General features: G+C 48.4%; 1 long non-coding RNA gene across 1 annotated transcript in view; it reads right to left on the bottom strand.

The window, feature by feature from the left end:
• Positions 1-19624, bottom strand: part of LOC149358608 (uncharacterized) — a 134400-nt gene that overhangs the window by 13692 nt on the left and 101084 nt on the right. The window lies entirely within an intron of this gene.

Here is a 19624-nt window from a genome sequence, read left to right as displayed (position 1 = left end):
AAAGGCCAGAGGTAGTAGTTTCTGTGGCTGATTAATAGTAGGGATGGGCAGGAGCTGCACTGCCTGGCCAAAGCTAGAGTTGCTGTGAGTTAGGTGGACACGGTGCAGGAAGTGCTTCTTCCCTTGAAGAACATGGCGGAGATGGGTACGCATAGTTTCCTGGGCGGCAATCACCTCTAGTGGGAGACATCCTGCCTCCGCTACTGTTCCTGATGCAGAGGAACCCTTTGGGAGGCCAAGGCATATTCGCAGGCAGTTGTTCCGTGCGGCAACGAGAGACTTATTGCTTGATGTAGATAATCTTTGAAACACTGGTAGACAGTAGCGCAAGGTTCCTTCAACGTAGGCTTTTTCAAGCAGAAGCATTGATCGGCAGTTGCTACCCCACCTTGTTCCCGCCATGAACCTAAACACTTGCGATGCTGCAGTGATCCTCTCGCGGAGTTTTTTGATCTGAGGTGTCCATGACAGATTATAGTCGATTACAACACCCAGGAATCGCTGAGATCGTACATATGGTAGCGATCGTCCGCCTAGGAGCAGCGGATATCGGGTCATCGTTTTTCTTGTAAACGCCATTGCAACACTCTTTTCTGGCGAGAGACGAAGACCTCTGGAAGTCAGGTACATCGAAATGTGCAATAGCGCTCTCTGTAGACGTTGCTGGGTGATATAGCGCGAGCGTGATGCGGTCCAGATGCAGATATCACCAGCACGTTCATGAGAGTCGGCCGACGCCATTGACTGGAAGGGAGTCCCTTGACGGGGAAAAGCCACTGTTTTCTTGATTTGTATCCGACTATAGTAAAAACCTGACGGGATTGATGCATGAACAAGAACTGGCTGTTTCTGTGATATGTCGTAAGGTGCGCTAAATACAGAGCTGTACTTGTAAGGGGAAGTGCGGGATATGTATTTGCGTAGAAAAGTGAAAAAGCTTGGAGGATGAAAGCGCATTATTTCAGCAAAAAGTAAATGCCTCGAAAGTAATGACGCATATTTGCATTAAAGGAGAGCTCCCACTAAACTCCATGTAATATATCGCGCATGAATAATTACGAAAGCTGCACAAAGCCGTTTGCATCCCGCTGTGACAAGTTCAAATATTCATTTTTTTTTTCCAGTGACCTTTGAAAAGTGGAATAGGTCGCCCAGTGAAAGAATAGAAAGTTGCACACTTTAAATGTTTGTTGAAAAACTTAAAGAGTCTGCTCAGTCAGGGTGACGCCCCTAACAATGATTGCTAAATCACTTATTTGTCGCTAAAAGCAATTTATCAGCACTGCATTGCGCCTGATTTTTCGTGTTTTAGCGATGTGTGTATTGCCCATATTTATTGTCAGTTATCATTATAACTGGTGTGCACTTTACGTCGCATTACCAAGCATTGTCTACTCGGATAAAACTTTGTATCCCACTCCGGTATGAGCCTGGAAATCAGGCTTACAGTATTGTCAAATAAAAAAAAACTCTTAGGCGATCCTCAGTGTAGCGTTTGAATGTGTTAGCAGCCAAATGTTCGTTGTGTCCGAGGTTTACACAATAAAGTTCATTTATATCCCAGGTGGTACGCTTCGTTACGTCCGAGGTTCAGACATGAAAGTTCGTTACATCCGAAATAGCACACGAGAATCTGTTATAACCGAGGTTTGCACACTAAAAATCGTTATGTCCGCGGTTAACACACTAAAGGTCGTTGTATCCTAGGTCGCATCCTGCTACCAGCCACGATGGGAAGGTGGCATCCTGTCCGCCGGGCTTCGGGCAACCTACTTTCTACTGGCCACTGACAGACGGCGGTCGCCATTTCTGCTTGCATTGACCGTTCTAATGCTAACGCATCAATACAATATAGAGACCTTGATATATTGAAAATATATTGTCGCTCAAACTAGATAAAAGCGGTTTTCTGCGACGTGCATGTTCAAACTGTCCAGCTGAAAACACGTGGTGTTTGCTATCTGCTCGATCGTAACTTCTACCGGATCATCCGACGGCGAAGGTACTCTTCTGTTACTGTTAGCAGAGGACGCCCGTTAGGTCACGAATGCAGGAACCACAGAACACCAAATACAACAAGAAATAAATGCGAGGAAAAAAAAAGGGGGGGGGGGGGGGGGGAAGGACGCGGCGACAACACTAGAACAAGTGCACGAAATGGTGCACTCGCGTAGTTCGTACCACCCATCCGACCTTTTCCCGATTTTCACCCCGGTGACGCCAAGCGAATGAAGCAACGCATACGCAACATGGAAGACAGACAAAAACAAAAAGGAATGGGTTGGGGAGACGGAACACACGTCGCCGTCAACGGCAACAGCCAAAACCGCACGTGCTCGTCCCACCCCGACTCGCCGCAGGCCGCGGGAGGAGTTTAATTATGCTAATGGCGCGCGTGGCGTACGGTCGACGGGGATAGAGAGAGATTCGTTTCGTGCGGGAAAAAAAATCGGCCCGAGCGCACCGGTTTCCCGCGGCCATGAGTGCGCCATCGCACCGCGCGGCGCGGAAGATTTCTGGAAGTGTTTTTTCCCCCCAGCGTGACATGTCGGGGCCACGGCTTCGGGGTCGTGGGGGCGCTGCCATCGCCATCGCCGTGCCGGGTCGCCGTGCGCGCCGCGTATCGGGTGACGTGACGCTAATGGCGGGCGCGTCCTAATGCAAAATGCACGCCGCGGCGGCAGCCACTATGTACTGCTTCTCCCGCTCAATTCTCGGCGTTTCGCGCACTGCCTTTCTTTCTGTTCGCTCTTTCTCTTTCTTCTTCTTTTTCACTTCTTCGCTCTCTTCATCTCCCGTATCAGGCCTGAATAATGGAGAGTCCATAGCACGCACACATTCTGAAGCAATGGCTACAGGCAAGTCTGGGACACGCAAAAGCAGAAAGAAGAGAGGAAGCGGACCATCAGCAGGTCTCCGTTTCGTCGGCTCGGAAAGCGAGGAAAGTGCCTCTCGTCTTTCCCAAAGTCGGCGAGAGCACGCCTGCGCTGCAGTGGATTGGCGAACGTGCATGGATGTATAGAGCTGTTCGGGCTGTGCGACATCCCAGACTTTTTGTGATTTAATTCGGCTCATCCGTCTGCATCCACAAAATGAATGCTAGCTGTACAGGTATATCACTTCTGCTTAACCCTGTTTCTTGTGCCTCGCAGCCATCTCGGAGAAGAAAAAAAAAAGGAAACTGGCAGTCACCCTCGTATGCCTCGAAAGGCGTTCTGAATGGTTAAAGCGGACGCCCGGGATTTTATCCTTCAGTTAAACTTTAAGACCGGCCTTAAAGGGAAACTGCATAGGTTTTAGAAATCAACGAGCTTAAGAGGGTCGAATGTGTGAAACCTGCAGGTAAAGCATGCGAAGTCTTTTTGGGCTAGCACTTGAAATAGTGAAGTAATCGCCAATTAAAATCCGGACGCCATTCCAGCTTTTCCGCAGCGCACAACGCCAAGTGGGGGGGCGCATGATGACGTCATCGAAGGTATGGGTACATCTCCAACGCACAAACGCGTGCTTTGAAGGAAAAAAACCAACGCCACCGAAGGCGAACCCTGCCGAGAGTTGTTTGGCAGCGTCTAACGCGTCAGGGCAGGGTGTGGCTGACGACAGCGGTAATTTGAAATCATACCTTCCATGACGTCACGCTGAGTTTCCCTGCACTTCTCCGGTGCATTGAGAAGAAGCGCAAAATTCAATCGTCGATTACGTCACTATTTTAAATGCCAGTGAAAAAACACTTCGCATGCTTTACCTGCAGCCTATAAAGATCTGTATCCTTGAATGTCGCGAAATTCTCAAAAAAGTGCTGCAGTTGCCCTTTAAAGTACAAAAGAAAATTATTCTGATCGTATATGAGAATATAAATTTATTCCGGCGCTGGCTTTTCATCATTTATTGCCCGGATCACTATCTTCCGTCGCACAATATCACTTCGTTTCGCACAACGATCTTCCAGTTTAATTTCTTCATCTTGTTAGCCAACAACATCGCCATCTTCTCCGCCTCTTTATACTTCCCCCTATTTTCTTCTCCCTGTAAATAAACCTGTACTTTACCCACCTGTTCTTCATTATCACATTCTTCTTCGTCATTTCTTGCCCCTTATAAAAATGGTCTATACACTGTCTATGGACTTTTTATAGACGGTATTGCCTTCCTATAGATATTTTGTCTATTCATGGTCCATAGACTGCCTATAGACAAAAGTCTATTAAAGTGTACGGCCATAAGCCTATATACTGTCTACAGACTGTCTATAAGGACTGTATTGCCTATTAGCTAGTCTAAAGAATTTGTCTATAGGCAGTCTAAAGACTTTTTAGACATGAGTCTATGGACAGTCTGCAGGCTGTCTAAAGAAATCCTTGTAAGGGCTCTGGCCTGGATAATACGTATTCTACTGAGCTATAACCCCATACCAGGCACAACGAAATCCTGAGAGTTTGGCATCATATACGATTCGCTTCAGAACAAAAAAAAACAGCAAACTTTTCTCCCAGTGAACGTCGGCGTCGTCATACAGCGCCCACTGAATGGACACCGATGGCGACAGTAACAATCGGCGTCGTGGCAGCAGCGGTACGCACTCTCCCTTCCCGTATGTGGCAACTCCTGCGCGCGGAACCCGTATATGCCGTGGAAGGGGGCCGTGAAACACTCCGGCGGTGATCAAGCACCTATTGTCCGGGACCCCGAGGCGCCCGAGTGACGCAACAACGAGCGCGGTTCTAGCGTGCGTAGCGACGGCGCAAACCGAGCAAAGTTGTACACAAAACGCAGGGGGGAGAGGGGGGGAGGGGGGGGGGGGGGGGGGGCAAACGCTTGCACGCGCAGATGCGAAAAGGACTGCGTATGACGTCTTCTAAGCCAAAATGAGTCTAGCGAGCGCATTTGCAGCTGCACGCAACGCTCACTAACCACGGGGTTGGGTAGACTACGGACGCGAAGGAACGATTCGGTCGATTAGTTTGGAGGCGCCATTGATTCGGGAATAGGCCATAGCACTGCCAACGCCTACTTTATTTACCATGCCTGAAGGATCAGCCGCTTTCCAATTGGAGCAGTGCGGACGCCTGGTTCACCGGTCACCCGCAACGTGGCGAGCTCCGGCGAATACTTAAGAGTCCCGCGTTACTTTACTCATGATGTGGCGCCGCGAGGCGCTTCCTATAGTCCTGGCTAGCTTAGTTCGTAGATCAATCGATTGGGATAGGCTGTGGTCCCGCGTTGTATCATCAGAACAGGGTGAATTTTCCTTGAACTACGAAGTTTCCGAGAAAGTTTCACAGCTTATTTTTCTTTTTTGTGAGCTTTAAGGCTGTGCCGGTCACTTTAATCGCATGTCGGCGGCTCACATCTTTCGCTATACGACATTCCAACCTCAAATGTAATTCATTTTTACAGCTCCTGAGGTTAGCGCGTCCACATATATGGAATAGACCAACTAATTTGGGAGCAAAAACTGCCGTCATACTGAGCTAACACTAGCATGTCTTGTGAAAGTCACGTACGATAGACGACTGCATGCTATAGTCATTCAATAGACTGCGTGCTATGGACGACTGCATGCTAAGCCACCACGGCAAGTGGTGACAAGTGACGGCTCTGCACTTTGTGCCACTGAATTGTTATAGTTTGCAGCTGACATTAGCAAACCAGACTCCAAATTGTAGAGAATGTTCGCGCATTCAATGCGCCCGCGACTGGTGAACATATTGGTTGTCCCACCCTGACACATAACCCTTCGACTGCCAAGGAGGTCACCAGCGCAAGCTAGCCATGGCGCTTTCTGCAATTTGGCCCCGATGAAATGACAGCAGCAGCAGCAACTCCCGCCGCGCACCTTTCCACCTTTAAATGAAGCACTAGTCATTTACTTTAACCAGTAGCGTCAATTACAGACAGCTGCGACCTCAAACGCGCGCGAACGTGCTGTTAACTGTTTTAGTTTTCGGGTTCTCTTCGTTCATTGGTCGCAAGATAAATTTTCAACCCACTTTACTCATCCTCCCGCCGGGGCGGCGCAAAGGATATGGCTTCCTGATTCTAAGAATGAGGTCGAGGGTTCGACTGCCGCATGCCTGCTCGGCAACATTTAGTTAGCGGTGATGACATGAAAGGGCTCTCGTAGTGAGGGATCGTTGCGCCTAACGTAATGTAAGCCAAGGCTCAAAGAACCCTCGCACCTTACGGAGCAGCCATTTGTATTGAACATCATTGCATGGCAATTTGTGTCGTTTTTCCTTCCTCCAGTAATGCAGCAGCAAGGAATCTTTTTTTTTATTGATTGATTGATTGATTGATTGATTGATTGATTGATTGATTGATTGATTGATTGATTGATTGATTGAAGGATCGAAATTGAGCACACCAGATAAAAAAAAAAAAGATTTCCCACGCCATCTAATTTACATTAGCTTATTTCTTGTTTCCGTTCCCCAGCGCGATAAATGCTACAGCGGAAGCAATCAAGAAAACTCACGTGATACAACACATCCCCAAATTACCAACAATGCAGGAGCCTGAATAAAGAGCGCAGCGGTTTTATCGAATCCTCAGCGCCAGTTTACTCTGACCTTTCGTTTGGCGCAACGGAGCAGCGGACGGGCTGCGTCCCCGTGAGAATCGCCACAGCTCTACATCTCTCACAAAACGGACGCGGAAACCGAAACAAAAAAACAAAACAAAAAATAAGAGCGAACAAACTGGCTTCTCAAGCTAGCGATGGCGGCGCTGTCCGGGACAAAAAAAAAAAAGAGCATAAAACACAAGGGTCGAGGTGTAAGCAAGCCAATCCTCGAACGCCAGCCTTATTGCCCTCGCGGGAAGATTGATGGATCAAAATTTCCGCAAGCAATCCGGTAGGTAAACAGACCGCTTCCTGAAGACCAAGCAAACGCGAGCGCCTCCTTTGTCGCCGCGGGTCGCCCGGCTTGCAGCGAGGACAACAATAATCCGCGCTTTCTCTTCGGCCGTCCACTTTTGGCGACGGATGGCGACGGGCTGCGATAGCCCGGTCGCCATGACCGAAGACTCCCCGGCTTGGCTTTCGTCCGGCTTTTACCTCTCAGTGTCTGCCCTTTGCGGGGAACGTAATAGTGGTTTGCTGCAGCCAGACCGCGTTCGACCAGCGGCTCGAGAGTCCACTACAGAGGACAGCGAGAGGTGTTTGCACAAGGAAAAATGTCGTTTATTGCAGCAACCATGTCTATAAACCATCATATGACCTCGGGGAACCAACACGCTAAGGAAGAAGGAACTTCTTCTTGCCCAGTCGAAAGCTGGAACGCGGTAAAAATAAATTCGCGGGCTAGAAATAAATTTGCCGGGCAAAAAGAAGACAGGGTGATTCCCCGCGCTGGCATAAGAAAAAAGCTAAATGAAAGTTTAATTCCGAAAATTTCTGAATTAGTGACGTAGCAGCACGGCTGCTGAACAAAATGGCGCTAGAAAAGTTGCGGCAAAATCAATGAAAGAAACGCAACGCTGCATCTCAAAGTACGCGCGGAAACACGTGCTATACCACCAGAAGTAGGGAGTGGGGAACGCTTCATAAGATTTAACTAGAGTGTCTTATGAAATTTTTACATGCTCCAATGACCATGAAATGGTGACGGAGCACCCCAATCTACACCCGATATTCCGGACAAAGCGCGTAGCGCTGTTTACAGGCTAAAGAGGCGCAGAAAACGGTGTCTCAGAAACTTCATACATGCGTTTCACTCATTTACTATACTTAACTTCCACGTTAACTAATGTGCGACTGCTGACCTCCTCTGCGGTAGTTACACTACATTCGCATCTAGTCTAATAAGCGCCTCCCAATGAGGACCTTCGATTATGCTCTCGGTCGATTTTTCCCGAGGCAGCTATCACAACTTAAGGATGAACAACTCACAACGCGAACATGTTACGTTACAAACGTCGCCATTTCGCTGCGTGTATCCAGAGATGGCGTAATCGTGATGTGTGCAGCTGGGGCACTTCTTTCCCACGCGGAAACTTGAGCAAAGCGTTCAAAGCTTGCAGCTATGTCGCTTTGAGTGGCTCCATTGCGTACGACTGCGCTAGCAGAGACTGGGAAGCGTTGCAATAGTATGCACAGTGTCTCTGAAAAGAGGAACTCAAATGCAAGGCAAGACAAGCGCAAACATCGTCTCGAATGCGCTACAATACAGGCCGCCTCCAACTAGCCATCCCCCTCATTCCACCATTTTGTAGTCAGAACCGTCTGCACTTCGAGGTCAAAAAACGGACATCGCAAAGAAATCCCACAGCATCTCCACACACAACCGGATGGCAAGAGAGAAAGAGTCAAAATGGACAAAAAAACAACAACAAAGCCCAAATCAACGTCACAGTAGTCGTTCCAGTCTGCGCACTTTACTCGAATCGCGCTCGCAGCCGACTCGGTTCGGCCCGACCGCAACAAGAAAGAATGCAACGCTCAGCGCGTCCGAGCCATTTCTGCGACCCGCACGGGAAAACGCAAATAAAAAGGCGCGCGTCCTTGTTTTGCTTATCGCTACACTTTCAGGGCTCCTTTGCGTTGCATGTCGGCTCCCAGCATTGCAGCAGCGGCAACTGTGCAGTTCTGTTGCGTTCCTCGTCGGCACACAAACACACACATACACAGACAACCCCCGCTCTGCGACGAGCCCTTGCACAAAATCGCTCGCAGTTTCCGAGCGCGCTCTCTTGTTCGTCGCCGGCGGCGTGCCGGACGAGTTTTTGTTCGTTTCCCCCTTCCCCTCTCTTCCGATTTCACGGCATTCTCCGCAGGGGAGCCCTGGCGACGATCCAAAGCGCTCCGGCGCGCTCGACAGACCTACACTGCGCTAGAGTTCCTGTCACTGCGCCGACCTCCCCGCCTCCCTCTGGCCGAAAACAGGCGGCGTCTTGACCCTTTCCACCGAGCGCTGGAAATCGCCGTCTGTCGCTGGCACTGCACGGCGGGGGCCGCCGCTAGTCCTTTGTCTTTGGCCAAGCCGCCGCTCGGTTTCGCCTGCGGTGGACCGGTGCCGGTGTTGAGTGGAAGATGGCGTTTCTAAAGACTCGTTTCTTTTTTTTCAGTATTTTCTTTTACCCTTTTTTTGGTAGGCTTCTTTAATGAGGCCCCTGTGAGGTCTCGTGGGGTGAGAACAAAGGAATCGGCGAAGGATGTGTTTTCATCCCTTTCTTCTAATGCCTCTAGACTGATTCTCCGACATGGCGCCTTCGGCGAAGAAAGCTAATCTTCCTAATTATCACAGCTGCCGCAGACGGCAGCCGGATGTCCACTTTCACTACACTCAGGTCGGTGAGTTGATAAGAGAAAATGCGAGGGAGTAAGTGAGCGAATGAGGCGTGAGAGCGAGCAAAAGATGAGAACGACTGAAATGTAGAGACGCAGGGCGAACTAAAGAAATAAGAACGGACGGCTACTATTTCTGCCTGTCCGCCAAGCTAAATCCTATAGGGGCACACACCAAACATATAGCAACTAATTTTTTCCCCAAAACGCCTTTCACCAATCCCCACAACTCCGTGGACGACCCCGCAAAGCTCCTCTCCGCCGCAGTACGTCCATTTATTCTCGGCAGATCCACAAAAGCGCAGCGTTCTGACCACGGCATACGCATCATGGCCTCGTGTTTTCACACTCACCCGTTCTCACGTGCAGAGCACCGCCTCTTCCAACGATCGGAGCCCCGTTCGAACAGACAGCAGCCGCGCCGGAAGCCCATCTCCTTTCCAGAGGGATAGTTCCTCGCGCCGTTTGCGCCCTCGGCCCCGTTCCCTTAATCTTCCCCAGGCTCCTCATTCTCCCTCACACGCACATACACGCGCACCGGCGAGAGCAAAAAGCCGCGGCTCGGGGGCTTGAACCTCGAGATCACGGAGGTCAGCCTCTAATCGAGCGCTCCTCCAGCGTCCGCGGCGGCCATAGAGAAAACAAGGCGAGGGTGGCGCGCGCGGACGTGCAAACATGTACAGCGCGCCCCCGTCCGACGGCGCAGAGTCCCCACCCGGCGCTAATCCAATAATCGCGCCCTCTCCACCCAGCGCCGCCTCTTCTGTACACACTGGCGTACGCCGCTCTCTGTTGCTTTTGCCGTCTCTGTTGCTCTTGCGGACAGCGCCGCCGCAGTTGTAGCTGCTGCCGTACCACTGCACTGCCGGACGACGAGGACGGAATGATCCGCGACTAACCGTGTTGCTGTTCGCGATTACCGCGAATGCCTCGGCTGCTGCTCGTCCTGATGTTCTAGGCTGTGTGCAGACTACGCCTGTTTTTCCTCGTCGTCATTCTTTGTGTACAAGCTAGTGTACCGTAGAAACTTGATCCGATTGGTGATTCACTGGACCGGAATATCCTCGCGGGACAAATAGCGAAGTGTTTGCGCCCCGTAGACTCTCGTCCCGTAGTATCGCTGTTCTTGTAACAACAACAACAATAGTGCTCTGTGATAGGCGAAGAACCAGCCAGCGAAGAAGCAGTACTAAGTCAGAAGTGAATACAATCCACTTAGAAATTTTCTTGCATCAATGACTGAGGCTTAACCCGTGTCCCGTTGCTTGAAGCCAGAGCAATGTAGGAACAAGGTAATGATGCCAGCAAAGACGAACAAGATAACATAATATATGGAAGTAGTCAGGCTCTGGAGCGGATGCTATACGTACTCAATCCTGGAGTAGAGTACACCAGAATGAATCATTGCTTTAAAGCTGTAGATTTCTGTGCGGGAACTGTACCGTAAAATACCGAGAGAGAGAGATCTATAGAGAAAATATAATAAGATGCAGCATGACGTGTGGCGTCAAGGTCAAATAACGGATCACAGAGGAACGCGATCAATATCACAGAGGGTTAGCGAAAAGGAAGTTTCTTACTTTCTGGCAGCAATTTACACAGATACGGCCTTAACTACCCAATCAAAAGGTGGAACGACGTCTTTAATCCAACACTCAGTTAATAACCGAAGAAAAACATGAATAACTCAAACAACTCTGCGCCGCTTACATCATGATACCAAAGGTCTTGACACCAAGGAGAAGGCATGAAACAGTGACGCTGATAACAGAAAGAAAAAGAGCAAGTTGCGCACGGTTTCCTCGACTGTTTTAATCCAGATCCCGCCCAGACAACAGACATTTCCCGCTAAGCCAGTCATCCAGTCCAGGTCCAACACGCTTCCCGATTCTCGTGAGCAGACGAAAAGTTTCCATCCACAAAACGACGCCCCTACACTGCAGCCCCTTCGCACCAGCGCTGCGGCCGAGCTGAGCACACAAAAGAGAGGGCAGGGCGTGCTGCCGAGCACTGCGGCCCCGTCGCGTGGGGAAGCACAGCTTCCAGGAGAAGGTCACCGGGCCAGTGTCGACAACGGCGCAGAAGGTTTGGCGCCGCTGCTGCTCTCGTGACACGGGCCCATCGACCAGGCATCACGACGGGCAGCGGCACGCGCCGACCCTGGCCCCGGCGCAAGGGTGGAGCTCCACCCGGCAGAGCGCGAGGTGAGGTGGCCGCAGAACAAGGGGGCGGGAGAGAGGGGTGCAAAGATCACTTTTTCGCGACCCGACCTGCCTTCCACACGACATGACCTCTGCGCCTTCAGGGGCAGCGGCACCGGATTCAAAATTCTCCTACTGACTGATTAACTGACTGACGTATTGATTGATTGATTGATTGATTGATTGATTGATTGATTGATTGATTGATTGATTGATTGATTGATTGATTGATTGATTGATTGATCGATCGATCGATCGATCGATTGCGGGCTACGAGGCACGCCGCATGATGGACGACTCCGGATTAGAACAGATTTTAACTTTCATTTTATTTCCTGTGCATCGCTTGGCAGACCCTTGCTTCTTGCGTATGTTTCATTTTATGTTTTTTTTGTTGATTGGTTTGCTTTAAAACTAAAATGAACGGTTCCGACATGCTGGGCACCATGTCGGCGGTTTTTCGATCTAAGTCACATTGTGCGCATGATGTGTGTACATATAACGCCATGGCACTGTGGTGTCCTGATATATTTCATGAGGACGTCAAAACTATTTCAGGCAAACCTGCTGCGCTCACTGGGACTCTAGCACCTTTTGACTGTAAACAGTTTCTATCATTCGTTGTTGCTGCCATCGTCTCCACCGTTTTAAATTCCTCTTCTGTTACTCTTACAGTTTTCATTGTTAGTTTGTCTTTCTCTGCTCTGAGTGTCCCACTGTAAAACGCCTACGACTTTTATTGGGTACCTCATACTAAATGAATGAATGAATGAATGAATGAATGAATGAATGAATGAATGAATGAATGAATGAATGAATGAATGAATGAATGAATGAATGAATATGCTTACTATGAAATGGCCCAGCAGCTTTCTCTTTCTCTCTTACTTTCAACCATGTATGCGGCCGTTAATTTCTAACCAAGCCTGTGTTATGGAGCTTCGTCCTTTGTTGCACCGGCCGCGTAATGTTACAGAGTTAGTGTAACGTCTAACGTTACAAGTCTGGAATGGGTAAAAACGATGTTAGCGGAAACGGTTCAGCTTCAACTAACTCCCCGCTTGCTGTTTTGCAGCCGCTTTTTTATTTTGTCTAATTTTTTTTTCAACTATAAGTTTGTGTTTTGAAAACACATATGCGAGCGTGCAGTTGGGAGTTGGAGGGGCAGAGAACTGAGGCCTTTTAGATTCGCCGTACGGTTACAATCAATCTTTACGCAGGATGTGAGCTAGGGAACTATGTTTGCTTAAACACGAGTGCGTGCCGGAAGTCATTGGTTTCATTTCGGCTTTGATGGTTGCATTTATAAGCAGGCGAAATGCCAGCACACGCGTGTGCCGTGCAGTGTCAGCGCACGTGAAACGTACAGGCGCGGCCATAAGTAAACGGAGCACGCTATTGCGTTCGAAGAGCATTCACTCTTTCTCCATTGGTAATGAAGAAGCGTTGTTTGTCTACAAGAAAGCCCACCAACCTCCTCTACCAGCATGCGCGCACCACTGCTGGAAATTTCAATTAGGTGACGCGTGAAAAATATTCAAAGACAGTTGAGTGCTCCGTTTGCTTTTGTCCACGCCTGTACCTATCGGGGATTCAGATTAGTCCGGAGTCGTCCACTATGCGGCGTGCCTCGTAACCCGCAATCAATCAATCAACCGATCGATCAATCAATCAATCCGTCAGTCAGTCAGTCAATCAGTCAGGCAGTCAATAAATGAGTCAATCAATCAATCAATCAATCAATAAGTCAGTCAATCGATCAATGAATCAATCAGTCAGTCCGTCAGTCAGGCAGTCAATCAATCAGTTAATCAATCAATCAATCGATCAATCAGTTAATCAATCAGTCAGTCAGTCAATTGATAAAGGAATCAATCAGTCAGTCAATAAATGAGTCAGTCAGTCAATCGATCAATGAATCAATCAGCCAGTCCGTCAATCAATCAATCAATCAGTCAGTCAATCAGTCAGTCAATCAATCGATCAATCAATCAGTCAGTCCAGCAGGCAGTCAGTCAATCAATCAGTAGTGTTGCCTTGCGCTCTCGCACGAAGCAACGTTAGTAACGAGTCAGTCACCTGGTTCAACTAATGATCCGGTATATTTCATGAGTGAAGTCGGTCAGTCCACACGAGAGGGGAAGCGTAGTTCTACTCTTTTTCCTTGGCAAGAGTGAACGCAGCTCCGACCACTGTAAGCGAAACAGGACCTGACTTCCTGAGCGCCTGACTTAGGAGTGAGCAGTGCTGTTTATTTTTATTGAGATTATGGAGGGGTTATGCTGTCGAAAGATGAGAATGCAGTGCCCTTTACCTTCATAACCCAATCAGATTCGGGAGAAGGTAGCTAAAAAACTTACGACGCGGTGTTCTGAATATGCGACAGATTAGAGATCAACTAAGAACGGATGAATGGGGGCCGGTATAGAAATTGAACACTTAAGTTTATGTGTGCGTGTGTCTATGTCCATGATCGCCTGCCTTCGCAAAATTCAAATCCGACACTTCAAACGCCGCTAAAGTCGGCGATAATGTTGTAATACGGTACCAAGCCACAGCAGCTGTTCCACTCTGCTGGGAATTCTCATGCGGTCATTGCGCCGGGGAAAGTAATGATCTTTGTGGACTTCGCGGGAGACCTAATAAGCAGTCTCTGAAAAACAAAAAGCTCCTGCTAAGAACAGGTGGCTTCCGTTTTTGCACGAAGAGACCGCAAGAGAGGTTGCTGAAGGCCTCATTATGCAAGCCCTGCCGCAGTGTATGAATAGCCCCGCCGCCTTGCTACCTAGGCATTTTCCTGCTCAGCGTTCGTGTTTTCTTGTAGTGCCCGCTAATTGATCCGATGATTAAGCAAGAAATCCCGTTGTTGCGTTTTTCTTGCCCACTGACGACTACCAAGTTTCCTCAGCAGCTGTTAATCTCGGCTCGTACCGGAGCAAGAATAAGGTTCTCCTTATGCCCCTAAATTATCTCTCCCTTCTCACTAGCCACTCTCGCTACAAAATTTTGCGCGTGTTATGCTTTGTATTCCGCTTTCAGGTAACCAAATTTTTGTCTGTATGTAATGCGCACTTTTTTTCTTCTGGACTGCCGCTTTTTGAAGCACTGCCAGGCACATAACTTATTTTTTTTCATCGTCGCGTTTTATGCGGCCTTAATTAACCGCCGGCTACCTCTCGTTACGGATGCTTTTTCACCGACATTATGCCTCAGTGCTAACTTACCGCTTTGCGATTAAGTCCGCGGTGCGTACTGCATTAAGGATTAATACTCCCGTAGTCCCTATTTCGCGCGAGGCAACAGAAACTTGCGCTTGAACCTAGGTCCGTAGACAAAGCGCAGGAGGCCGAAACCTGGCTTCTCATTGATGTAGCGCAGTGCATCTGACTTCGGGGTATCGCCTCCACCGTGTTTATTTCAACGTGCGGTGCGTTTAATACATATGATTATCATTGTTACAGAAGGACCTTCCGGAGCATAAGCCCTCCGGGGGACTTTCTGTTTGAAAATGAATGAATCTGTGGTGTTGGTATAAGGCGATTAGATAAGAGCAGAAAATAATGTAGTGAAAAAGCGGGAAATCCACAGCGTTATGCTATTGAACACTTAAAATAAAGGAACAAAAAGTTGGAAATACAGCTACAAAGCTACGTTAGCATAGTACAGGAAAGGTATGCAGGTAATTTGTTCAAGAACTAATACGCTAGCGTTAACCAGAAATCTATGAAGCGGGGAACGAAATTCCAAAAGAGCGGAACAAGACGAAGTAGAAAAATGCGCAATAAAGAGCCCCTGCCGTTCTGGCTGGGCTATGCGAAGCGAAGAGTGTTGACGCAGCGTAGAGAGCATCTGTACGTTGTTTCAGCTTCCACTGTCGTTTGCCGCAAACTGATCGTGACTGTCGTGACGTAGCGTTGTTTGTAGCGAGGTTGTTTGGGGAAACAGGTGCGTTGCCGGAAGTACGCCTCTTAAGGCGCCATCTGTGTGCGGCAGAATTTCCGGTGTTTACGGCAGAGGATGTTACACTCGAAAACACAGTGATTTCATTCGGGCACTGTACTGTCGCGCAGGATACTGTCAGCCATGTGTGCGATAAACTGTAATTCGGAGTTGCTTTCACAACCGGAAATCAATCAATCAATCGATCAATCAATCAATCAAACAGTCAGTCGGGCATTCAATCAATCAATCAGTCAGTCAGAACACCCGTGTGCTGTGCGATGTCAGCGCACGTGAAACATACTTATCGGGGATTCAAATTAAAGAAACAGGTCGTTTCGTTTTTTTTTTATCATTTCCTTCACAGGCCACGGCAGCTGAGCCTATATAGGCCTCTCATGTGGGAGGTGCGTGGTTCGATCCCCAGTGCCGCCGGGTACCCACCGGTGATACAACGGGTACGAGCTTCCTATGGCCAGGTGCTCTGCTTAATCAGCGTGAAATGCTTGAGAAATGGGTCCTTGACCCCACCTTGAGCAAACGGAAATATCTTGTGCCACGGCGCTCTTCGGTCGCAGGTGCCCTTGCGCAATAAAAATTCACTATCATCATCATCATCATCATCATCATCATCATCATCATCGTTTCCTTTTGAAAAAAAAAAGAAGCTCGCTTCCGCAGCGATGGACTGGGCAAAATATCCAACACGCCTTGCCAGTACACGATTGCATAACCGACTCCATTCCAGCGTGGTAACGAAGCTTACGAGCAGGTAATCTAGTGCCTCGACGAAGACATCGAACACCGTTCACGGCGGAATGGTATATCACATCTAGTACCGGTAGCAAGGCCGCAGCGTCATCGCAAGCCCCACTCTAGCCACGGATATAGTATAGTACGGCTGCGCGCACATTGAGGTGACGCTTCGCATTAGAGCAGTGCCCCGACAAAGCCTCCTCTTCTTCCGATCCGGTCCTCTTCTCTTGGGGCGCGAGAAGGCGGCCTCGAGTTGTGTGGCCGTGAATAATCGAACGGGTTCGCGGGCAGGCAGTCGACACCCGATGAATGATTGAGTAATTAGCGCCGCCACTTAGCGCCGCGAGAGAACCCCTTCGCGCTGACCGCGAAAGCCGTTGCGTAGTCGTCGGCGCCCGACTGCCAGCGAGCGGAGGCCGAACACGGGAGATTCTGTGGGCACGCGCTGGACTTATTCAAGAAGCGAAACACCGCCATTTTGATGGGACGGATTTCACAGGACAGAGTTCACCGCTAACAACTTATTTATTCTCCGAAGTGTGTTCCTGTACCTCGTAATGTTTCTTGCGTCAAAAAATTGCGAGGACACTGCCAACTAACGTGTTGAGAGGCGAAAGCCGAGGACACTATGCCATGACGATTTCCGGTGGATGTGACGTCACAATGTTCCAGTGGCTATATCGATACCCAAATTATATATCTTTCGGGGATCTTAAGTGTTAATTACGCTTAATTACACATTTTCCCATCCAATTTGACACAAATAGGATGCTTTTCCGACCATTCAGTGACAATTTTCACTATACCGTGACGACTTTCGGTGGATGTGACGTCACACTGTTTCCATGGCTGTACCGACATCGGCACTATTTCGACGCAATTTCGACATTTTTGCCTATAATTAATTAACTAATTAATTTACAGTCACCAAAATTGGCTTCTAGGTTTATTTTTTCTTCCTCTATCTGAAGCAACCATTGGTTTTCTTTATCTTTCTTAGTTCCCGAGTTAAACGCATGTGACACGCTTTGCTAACGGACGACAGTATGAGCCATTGAAGGTTTTCGCCTTAAAATTTCATAGGACGGTTACCAGTGTATAACGTTTCCAATATTCAAATATCATGCTAAATTGTTTTCGCTCAAAGTGCTTTGTTCGTTTTTCTTCGTTAGTTATTTGATTTCTTTATTCGGAGTGCATCGCTACCAACTTTGTTATGGGGTCAGGGGACCCAGCCAGGTATACAGGTATTGTACCTTTTGCTCCCGGCCCTTAGTTTTCTGTACTGAGAACTAAAATGTTAATAAACTCAAACGTGATACTCAGTGACAGCTATTTGCGCTGGCGAATAGAGCAACATTGTTTATTCATAATTATTTGTCTTCAGTCACTCATGACGCCAGAATGCTGTTACTCGTGACGTCAGTGATTCGGCCCACTCAGCGTGGCGCGTTGCTGTGACGTCTGCGTGACTTCACTTCTTGCTGGCCAATCAGAGAGGCGTGATGCTACGCCGACGCCAACGCCAGAACACGGAAACGCGTCCATGACAGCTGCCGCTGTAAAGCGTAGCGCATGCTTAGAAGCTTATGTCACTAAGAGGCCCAATTCATTGCATCATTGCGCCAGGGCAGATTCTACCTCCCCCTCCTATGTGTCTCCGTGCAGCGGGCTACATGTGAATAAATAGAAATTCAGGGGACGCTTAAGCCCCGCTTTAAGGTATGACGCGATAGGCCTAAGGTCCTGTTTTCATGTCACTTCGCAGACACGGACACCGTCGGACAGTAGACACAAGGCCTAGGGGAGCCCGTTTGACTCGGGGATCCAAGAGGCACGGGTTCGATTCCCATCTCACCCCCATTTCATTTTCAGAGCAATTAACTTACTTTGCCTTATCACATGTCATAATGACGTTTGAGTCATGTTGCGACCGTATATTCACAATTTATGCGATGTTTTTATCACCTTTCAAACCCGCCGGTCCACGTGTGACGTCACTACCTTTTCGACCAATCCCCTTTTTCTCGCACACCGCCGGCGCCGCTGGGTTCTCCGCTTAAGGGGAGCCGTAACGCTACCTCGTTAGAAAACAAAGAAATAAACAGAACACGAGAAAACAAGGAGGCAGGCGCTGAAGGCAGAACGAACTAGTCTGCGGCTTATTTATCCATTGAAGTATGAACATGTCGACATCTGCTGAGGAATAACTAAAAGCAAATTGTGAGATATTTTACATTAAAAAGTTTTGGTTGGAGAAAATGTCGCGCAATTAACTATTATTTATCCACGTACGAATAAGTTCTTTAAATCGCGCTTTGCATCCGGCTGCTCCTCTCGTTAGGAATTAGAACAGAAATAAAGCAGAAATATAAAGCAATATAAATACACTGCATCTTCTGGCGCCCCTTCAGTTTAAATTATTTTCTCCATTTTTTTGTCACCTCCTCCAGCCTACACACGCACAACTGCTAATTACGTCATTACATATTGATGAGATGGGCAGCTATTTATAACCTCGGGAGTGGCCAGTATGTATTAGCCAGGGCGAAGCGTCGCCGGCGGCTACGAGCCAAGGTCGAGAAACGGGCCGGCAACCGGTTCTATATATCTATAGTATACGCTGCGTCTGGCGGACGCTTATCGTTTATTTCCGGTAAATTAAAATGTAGATTCTTAGAAGGGTACCAAAATTATTCATTTTAGTATCTTTTTTTGTTCATCCGGTCTCCTTTCCTTCCGAACTACGACCGACTGAATCCATTCGCGCTTTTAGCGCGAGAGAGAAAGATATCTTCCAGAGAGAAAAAAATAATTAAAAGCTACAATTTTGTTCGTGGCCGAGAAACCGAAAATAATTTACGCTCACTCAGAAAGAAGCCCTCAGTGCGCAGTTGTCACGCATGCTAGTGAAAGAAAATGCTGTGCCGGCCATTGCAGTGTGTCCGAGATTCGCGCCCAAATCTGTGCGACTGAAAGCACTCTATATCTCCTTTTTGATGTTCGATCAACCTACAAGCGGCGGTGTTTGAACATTAAATAATGAAGACGTAGAACAATCGTAGGAGCGCAGATGTTCTATGAACGTATAGTGTTCCGTTTGTTTCTCGTTACTAGTGTTCTCGAAACGTGAAACGCTTAGGAAGCGTATACAGTGAATAGAGTAACGCATCGAATAAATTTTTTCGAGCAGTGGGGGCTTCCACATTACCCCGAAGAGCAAGTTGGTGGTGTGGGGTGGAATTTCAGCACGAATCAAGCCCCTCAATAGACCCAGCGTCTCATGACAACTTGAATGTGAAGTGCAGTGTAGTATAGCATAGCCTAGCATAGTACGGTCGGTACGGTATAGTAGGGCATGGTCCGGTACGGTACGGCACGGTACGGAACGCTATGGTATGCTATGGTACAATAGTATAGTATAGTATAGTATAGTATAGTA

This window comes from Amblyomma mixtum, chromosome 2 (genome assembly GCF_055824585.1).
Source record: "Amblyomma mixtum isolate Tamu chromosome 2, ASM5582458v1, whole genome shotgun sequence".
NCBI lineage: Eukaryota > Metazoa > Arthropoda > Arachnida > Ixodida > Ixodidae > Amblyomma > Amblyomma mixtum.
Note: the sequence above shows the minus strand (reverse complement) of the source record. Positions and strands in the feature narration are given on the sequence as shown.